The sequence below is a fragment of the Pinus tabuliformis genome, chromosome 5_1 (assembly GCF_031772625.1).
Source record: "Pinus tabuliformis cultivar Carrire ecotype Pingquan chromosome 5_1, CPIR1, whole genome shotgun sequence".
Classification (NCBI taxonomy): Eukaryota; Viridiplantae; Streptophyta; class Pinopsida; order Pinales; family Pinaceae; genus Pinus; species Pinus tabuliformis.
This window is the reverse complement of record NC_142305.1, coordinates 951,823,331-951,832,864: the sequence shown is the minus strand read 5'-3', so window position 1 is coordinate 951,832,864 and position 9,534 is coordinate 951,823,331.

The following is a 9,534-nucleotide window of genomic DNA, read 5'->3' as shown; positions in this document are numbered from 1 at the left end:
CACAACTTCAATATCTACCGTTACCATTTTCCCACTCAAGGTGATGGGATAACTAGCTAGGTAACCTTTTGGGGTGAAAGTGTGGCCATCAAAAGCTTTAATGGAATTCGACGACGGGGTTAGGGTCAAAGAACCCAGAGTGAGCCAACATGAAGCCGACATGATGTAGGTAGAAGCACCTTCGTCGATGATAGTTCTGCGTATACCTTTACCTTTCGAAGTTAAGTGCACCTGAAATGCAAGCTAGTGAGAAAGGGGAGGTTTACACTTGTCCATGTCGAAAATAGCAAGCATGGAATCCTCTGGGTCGATACCACCAATAGCTGAAAGAAAAGATTTCTACTATGTTGTGCATGTTTGTAATGCTTCAAGCGCTGACATAGCCGACAGCACTTGCGCCAAATATTCTACAATGTTGTAGTTTTGGGCGGCACATGCAGGTGTATTGTGCATTGTGCATCGAAGTGCCCCTTTTGGGGGTCGAATTACAAGGTCCGCAACTGGCCTTTTGATATTCAAATCGTTGGGCGGCGGTGGGTTTTGACCTGAGGAAGGTTCCGCTACATGAGTGACAGGAGCTCCATAAGATTTGGCTCTTGTTTGTAGATCTACCGTTTCAAATGTGTAAATAGTAGAAGATCCTTCACCAGTTGAAGGATGTTGCGAACCATCGTTGCCCCCTTGCGGGGGTTGCGGTTGGTTTGCAATAAGGTTTTGCTGCTGCTGAGCGGGGAAAGGATTATTCACGATAGCGGTGGTCCTACCAATATCCTTTTGAGAAATTTATTCTGTGCACTCCTGAAGACGCGGACAGCGATAGGTCATGTGGTCTTCAACACATATTTTGCAAGGAAATATGGCGGGTTTATCCTTTCCCTTGTTAGGAGGCGTAGCAGCGTTCTGTTTTGGGTTTTTCTACTTTATTGACTACTCTTCAGAAGGATGGTCTTTTTCTTATTCTTATTTTTCTTACCACCGAGATTTTGTGTAGACTGCACAGAGTTTATCACAGTGGTAGGAAGAGCAGTCGATTTGGTAGTAGTGGAATCATTGGGGTTGCTAGGGGCATTGGGGATTATGTCGTAAAGAGTTCCAGACTGTGAATATATCAAATCTAAGTACTGGGCACAACGTATGGATTGGTCTTTTGTGACCGCACCACCTAAAGCGACATCTCTAGCGATTTTCGGGAGTAAGGACCTGCAAAACCATTCTGTTAAGAGAAAGTATGGGAGGGGAGCTTTGACTAACCTCTGCTTACGTCTCCATTCATGTATATGATCGGAGATATGGGTGGTGGTATCCTGATGAAATGAAGTGAGGAGCTCTGTCCCAGTCTGATAGCGGATGGGTAGCTGGAAGTGCTTTAGGAATTCCATCGCTAAAGTGTTGAAGTTATTTACTAACGCGCGTGGTAACTCAATATACCATTTTGTTGCGTTGCCAGTGAGGGTGCAGGGAAAAAGACGTAACCAAACACTATCATCCACCATAGAGTTTGAAACACACCGAAGATGGTAGGTGGTGATATGTGTGCCCAGATCCTCCCCTCGCTTTCCATCGAACTTTGCGATGTCTGTTGGTATCTTATGCAGGATCGACGGCCATTATAAATTGTGATAAATGTGGTCGTTTGTCAGCTTGTATAAGTCGGGTATATCTGACGTTGCCAAGAAAGGCAGAGAGTTTGGTGCCCCCAACTCAGACCATGGTGATGACGGATGACTTGAGGAGCTTTGTGCTCCTCCCATTGTTTGGTTCCCAATATTATACATGGGTTGCGTGGTGTAGCAGTTGCTTTGAGGTATGGTGTTGTAGAGTGGATTTCCATGAGGATTTTGATATTGGGGTATAGAATTGCCCCCAGGATAAGCGGTGCCCCCTTGACTCATTTGAATATGTGAGTAGGGTGCCCCCATGGATTGGTTGGGAACCCCTTGAGGATTCCCGCCCGACACAGAACTAACCATTTGTCCTTGATTGACAGAGGGAATGCTCATGTCAATTAGCGACTAACCATGCATGCCTGAGAATGGAGGGGGAATTGTTATGTTCCCTACTAGCATGTGCATATTGGGAACCCCCCCAGGTATATGGATCTGGGGGTTTGAACTATACAATGGCGGCCGACCATGTTGTTGGTAGACAGGAACCGTGCCCATAGTTCCACATTGAGCGTTATAGGGAGCATTGTATGTGGTACTTGTCGAAGGTATGCAGTTTAACACTAAAGGGGTGGAACCCGACATTGATTGGGTTCCACTCGTAGATGGTGTCATATAAGTGGTTGTACCTGGGACAAATGGGATAGCGGGGTTCACCATCAGTGGTGTTGTGGTGACTGTCGATTGGGGAAGTGGTGGAAGACTGAAAGCGTCTTCAAAGTTCCACAACCCATTAGCCATCGACAAAATGGGTGGAAATGTTCCAATTACAGAAACAGGAAGTACAGGTGCTACTGGAATCAAGATTGGGTCCAACGGATTCGTGAGCGGAGGGTTAAAATTAGGAACAAATCCTTCCATGAAGAAATCCTCCGGCAAAGTCGAATCGTCGGTTGTCCAAACAGATTCCGTGTGAGATCTGGGAGAATGATTCCCCGAATATGGGGAATCCGGTTCACTAGAGCTTGACGGATCTTCCACAATGAGTGGAGGAAGTCCTAGCAATCGTCTAGAGTGACGACAAGGGCCGGATGTAGCCACGGTGACCGTTAATTTTATCAATGAATTTTATCGTGATTTTAGTTAAAGTCTCAAAATGATAACATGCGGGGCCTAAAAAATATAAAAAATACACTAAATTGATCAATCAACAAACAAAGGGAAATGACCCTGTCTAATAAACACCGATCACGAGAGGTGAAACCCAGTTCTAAATGAATAACAGAGAAGGCTGACCAGATGTACAATTACGATTACTCTAGAGCTTCACCCGAACCTCAGATTGAGGGGCCAAGTACTCTCGTGAAGACAAGCACCCTCCCAAAAACTGAAGACAGAGTAGGTCCGTCTGTGTTAGGTACCAGGACAACCCATCTTAGTCACCTTGTGTAAGCCCCTATAAGTTTGGCCACTAAAGATACCTTAGATCACAGACACCACCGGGGGGACATAGTCGTAGACAGCACGTTGTGTGGGCAGGATACCTGAGTCCCCGACTCAGCTTTGAAATCCCCGAAGGGATCCCCAATACACAGAATACCCAAAGGATTTGTAAGAGAAGGCGGGCTACCTTCACTTACAGTCCAATGTTGTCTCGTATTTTGCTGTGCTTTTACTGGAGTGGTCCCAGTAGTATGAGTGCAGAAGGAATTTTCTCTCTTTTAATGACACTAGTTTGGTGTTCGATCTTGGGCAGTTTTACTCACTCTGCTTATCCCAAGATCCTAGCCTAACTAATGTTTGTTTTCTCAAATAAAGAGTTACTGATTGATTTTAGGTAAATTTTATGTGTACTTGATTATTGTCTTCAGTAGGGGAGTTGACGTATGAAATGTGATGAGACTCTGACTCAATAAATCATGCACAAAATAATGCTTTAAAAAAATTTCAATTCAATGAAAACAAACTATATTCTAGAAGTGAGAGTTTTTCACATATTCATATTATTTCCATGCATTTCAGTCATTTAACACATGCATAACCAAAGAACTTATTTCCAATGTTTCTTAATAGCTACTTGAAACCAAAATAGAGCAACTTTTAACCAACTAAATAGAAGGATGAATAAAAAAATGTGAGTCTTTCTTTCATAAAAAATGCTTTTAATAAAGAAAAACAAAACTTTTTTCCTAAAAATAAATTCTAGGACACCTATTTTGCTAGCAAAATGCAGTTACAGATCTTATTTCAGTCCATGAGAAGGCTTCCTATCCCTTTTGGCTTCCAGACACAGCTAAAAATCAAGGTATTGGGAGACTAACGCTCTGTAACAGTGGCTACAGAGAGTTAATAGGTCCACTAACGCTCCCTGTGAACAGGAACAATGCTTTATAAAGCTCTGTGTAGCCTGCTAACTTGCGTTAGTGTGGGAAATCAGTCAAACAAAGGGCTTTCAAGATCAGATTCAGAGATGAATACTTGTAGGCAAGATGCAGCAAGATTTTTGGTGGGTCAGAAAGGGATTGCAGAAGTATAGGGAGCTCTTAGAAGGAGGAGAGAACAGAGAAGAGTCTGGGTAAACCAGGAACTAGATGTATAGTCCCCAGCGGAGTCGCCAATTCTGCTATGGGGTAAAATGCACGGTGTATGGAGAATGAAAATACCCTCAAAGGTCTTCCCGAGACCTTCAACAGACTATAAGATTATCTGAAACTACACAAAGTTACATGCATTTTCATAGAAAATAACTAACTATCAAAGCATTAGAATTAGATTACCTCAAGTCTCCATGTAGATTTGTCTGGAGATCACAATGCAACCAAGCGGAAATCCCTCAAAGCCGGCTCCAAATCAAGTCCTGCACATAGAAGAGACAAGTGTAATCACAACATACAACTCTGATAACTAATACATGAATATATAAAAGAACATCTATTTGCATATAACTAAGCTACTCATGCTAATAGGCATTGAACAAACAACTAAATGAATGATAGTATCAACACCATGAGTAGACAGTACAACTACAGTTCTGTATTTATAATGGAAGAGTGATTACAACCATTTGTTGCATCAGCCTTCCTCTACCCCTTCCGCTTCTCTCTCTCTCTCTCCCTTCTTGCTCACTTTTGATGATATGAGACAATGCTCAACAGTCAAGTAGGCTATCCTTTCAAATGCTCTGACCCCTATCACAATAGCCCTAGCTTTGCTTATGTAGCAATTGAGTTAGGGTTGCCAAGTTCCTCCTTGAGTTCACTAGGGCAAAAGCAATGAACTTGTCATGCTTTTTAGCTCTTTCCCATTTGCATCCTTCTTTCAGATTAGAAATCCTCCAAATAGGTCGATTTTGGATGTTTCCTTGCTTTTCTTGAGTAACTTTAGGAACAAATATCTAGATATTTATGAGTCAATTCGTTCCTTTAACCCTTGTAACTTCACTAGGTTTCACTAACGTTGTCCCTTAACTAGCAACTTGAGTTAGTAGGGTCACTAACGCACCCTTAGGCTTGGTAACAAGCTTTATAAAGCAGGTTGTTAGTGTACAACCAGCGTTAGTGTGGAATCAAGGCCTGTAAATGTGGTCTTTGCTTCAATCATCATGTCTTTCCCCTCTGAGTTGATGAGGAGGTCAATTTGTTGTATAACATAGTGGGGGACCTAAAATTTTGAATAAGCCCAAAATGTTGGGTGTTGTTGTAGCAGTTACAACACATTTTCAACCATGATCAACCATGTTTTATAAAATCAATCATGTTCAACCATGATTAATCATGGTCAACCATGGTCCAACGGCACATTGTGACAAAGATTGTCTCATTATGAAAATCAACCATGGTCAACGATGGCAACCATGTTTATTTAAGGGTTTATATACCTTGGGTTTATATTATTCCCTTGGGTGTAATATTATTCTCTTGGGTTTATAATCCTTTGGGTTTTTAGTATTAATCCATTGAGTTTATTTTTCCCTTGGATTTATAATATTAATCATGGTCAACCATGATCAATCATGGTCAACCATGGTCAATCATGGGCAACCATGTTTTATAAATCAATCATGGTCCAACATTGCATTGTGACAAAGATTTTCTCAATATGAAAATCAACCATGGTCTAATGCGCATTGTGACAAAGATTGTTTCGATATGAAAATTAATCATGGTCAACCATGGTATAATGTCGTATTGTTATAAGTATTGTCTCACAATGAAAATCAACCATGTTTGTTTTATGGTTTCTAATATTTATCTTAGGGTTTATATACCTTGGGTTTACATATTAATCCATTGGGTTTATATTATTTTGTTAGGTTCATAATCATTTAGGGTTTTAGTATTAATCCTTTCGGTTTATTATTCTAAGGGTTCATATACATAGGATTTAATATTATTCCCTTGGGTTATAATCCCTTGGTTTTATAATATTAATCTGAAGGGCCTATAATTATTATCCCTTGGGTGTAATACTAATTAATATATTAATATTAAATTAATATTTATTAATACAATATTTTCTTTAAACATACTTAATTAATATATTAACATTTAATATTATGGTTTATAATATAGGTTTTATAATTACAACTTATAATATTGAGTTTGATATTATAGTTTATTATATTAAGTTTACAATATAACATCTATTAAGTTGATGCATATAGCATATATCAACCACATTTATTAATGTGGTCAACCATTGTTTAATTACATATATTTATTAATATTAACATTAATATTAAACATTAAATTTTAATAAATGTTTATCAATATTAAATTTTATTAATATTAATATTTAATATTAATATTTAATTTTAAACTTTAACTTTGATTTTATTAATATTAATAATAATATTAAACTTTAATATTAATATTAATAATTAGTTTAATAGTAATATTGAATTTTAACTTTAATATTAACCTTTAATTATTAATGCATTTAATATGTTTATCAATATTAATAATACGTTTAGTTTATAATATTAATTTTTTTGGTTTATAATATTAAAAATATCATGGGTTTATTAATCTTTCAGTTTATTTGTTTCCCGTGGAAAAAGTCGTAATTTTATTCATAAGACAAAATTACATTTTGTAGATGCTAAAAGCATATGCAGAGATACTGATCCGGTTTTCACAGAAACCAAAAAAATAAAAAATGAAATATTAAAAACCTATTCTTTTCTCCCTTTCTTTTTCTCCACCTTTCGCCATCCCCCAGAGTTGGGGGTAGTAGTTACAATGGAGAGCTGATTTTCTGTTATAGTTATGGGAGATTCCTTGTCAGATTCAGATCCTTCTGATCCATGTGTTCTCTTGTTGCCAGATATTTCCTTGCCGATTGTCCTGGGGTCTTGTTGCTGCAGTGGATTACTGGGGGCTTCCTCTTGCTCTTGCGTGTTGTGCTGGGCTTTTTGTTCATCCTTATCTGCTTTGTATTCTGTAGTGTCTGTTGTATATTCTTCTTCATCCAATGGCTTTGTATGATGCCATCCTTTAGGCCTCCTTTGTTGCTGCTTGTTTCGATTGGGGATGTTTCTTGCCTGTGGACAAGCACTGAGAAGGTGGCCTGTTTGTAGGCATCCTCGGCATCAGAATGCTATGTTTTTGTAATCCAAGGATTGTGTCCATTGAGTATTGTTAAAATTTAGTAATATACTTTCTGGTAGTCCTTGGCTGAGACCTACTTCAACACATATCCTGGTGAATGTGAATATTAAGGATGAATTCTTTTTCCTGTTTTGTGTTGAATCTTACTATAAAAAAACCTTTGGGACATAAGTAAATTTCACAATTTGGTGTCCAATTAGTGTGGATCCAGTGGTGCAGATCGCCAGATCTGGGCCAATACCCATTAAATCTACAGATGACTGAGTGGGAGTATAGATCTGAGTACAGAGCACTTACCTCAGGCATTTCAATGGTGAGAGTAGGATTCACAGTTTTTTGTTCAACAATGTAGGGCCCAGGAAGTACAGGGGTTGTTGCGGGATTGGCTTGCACTTTTCCTTTTCCCTTGACAACATCCTTGAAGGAGCCTAAGTTCTTGGAGTTTATATTCTTTGAGTTGGTTCCAAAACATCCACCTCGCAGACGGAGGTTGATGATGATGGTCGAGTCTGTGGTTATGTTGTAATCCTGAAGGGTGTAGTTGTCCTGTAAGCTGCATCCCTTGTAGATCAGGTTTTTCCCCTGTTCTGGTATGCCAAGTAGGTTTTGTATTTTGTTTCGTAGATCCTAAATGCGACTACCCTTCCATAAGCTTAAGCAGTGCAGTGATGTCTACCTTCCGGTATTTTAAGGAAGATTTGGGTGAGATCCGCCTCTCTAGTGTTTGAGTCTGACTGAGTTTTCCCCCGATCTGTTGCCCAGAACGTCCAGATCCCTGATCCTGGATCATCGCCCTTCTGTTTGGCTAACTGGCATTCCTTTGCACTTATGGCCCAGGAATCAGGGCATGGGGGTATCTTGACGGTTGTGTGCCCCTAGATCTGGACTTTTTGTAGGCTGCTTATTCTTCTAGGTACCTGATATGTTGGTTCGATGGCAGATCTGAGCATCTGGCTATCTTCCGTGGTGAGAATGCTCGATCCAGGGCTTTGCATTGGCCATGCAGAGGCGGCTTGGCCAAGTTCGGGTGTGTGGAAGGGGTATATAAAAGTCGAGTTGACCCTTACCTCTGAAATATTGCCATGTGGGCTGTTGGATCCTGCCCCATCCACGCCCAGATCTTCCTCCTGTAGCTCTGCCTCCACAGAGATCTGGAAATTCGGAACAGAGTTGAAGTCCTTGGCATACTCCTTTGTGGCAGCCTTCCAGTGCCTGTTGATGTGTTCGCAGGTGGCAGAGCCAGTCTGTCAGAGGTCGGTGGAGTGCTCAACATTGTGCATGGCCTTGATGTGATCAACAACGAGGTAGATCTCGCCTTCCCAGTAGCCGGATCGGGCATATTGGCCGTCAGGTAAGAGGGCCACGCTCTGGACGGAGTGTGTGCACCCAGTCTGGCAGCGCCGAGGGTTTCCTTGTTCCTCAGACTTCTTAGGAAGATCTCTCAGGATAATCGCTTTGTTTCTGGTTGCAAAGATCATACCCAGGAGGTCAGTCGAGGATACGAAGGTCGTTGCTGCAACGGTGTAACCAGTCTTTGTGTCGCACAAGACCTGTATTTCCGTCATGGCTCCCCATCCTCGTGCTTCAAAATGTTCTTAAATCGATTACTCTCGGCACTTGTTAGATCCTTTTTCTTCCTGTTTTTTTATTTCATAACTCCTTTATTCATCTTTCGGTTTATTAATATGAATCTTAACTAAGATTAAATTTTATTTTTAATATTAACTTTTATCTACTTTTATTAATTTTTTATCAATATTAATTTTTATCAATTTTAATATTAATATTAATATTGAATTTTAACTTTAGCATTAACCTTTAATGTGGTTATGCATGTGATTGTATATAACTTCGGCGTATATCAACCACATTTACTAATGTGGTTGTGCTAGTATTACTTTAATTAACCTAATTAATTGTAATTTAAATGAAGTGTCGTTTTAGAATTATCAAGAGGAGGGATGGAAAGAAGAGAGGGGAAGGGGGTAAGAATTTTACAAGGAAAAGGTAAGGAAGGTAGGATTAAATATTTAAACATCTTAAGGACTTTTGAGGAGGGGAATCCAACATTTGTTGATTTCAAGGTCATTGCCTTTGTTTAGATTATTAAGGTTTTTAATGATTTCCAAAGCTTCTCTAGAGCATATTTTTAAATGCTTATGAACAAAACAATAAACAAAAAGTTAATATGGAGGCTTATCACTCATGAAGAATATTAATGGAAGGAAGTCTTTAAGGAAAATATCTTCGAACAAAATGAGTTCAATGTTTAGAATCAATTCAAGCTTCCAAAGGAAGCTCGACGGTTTGGAAACTACTCA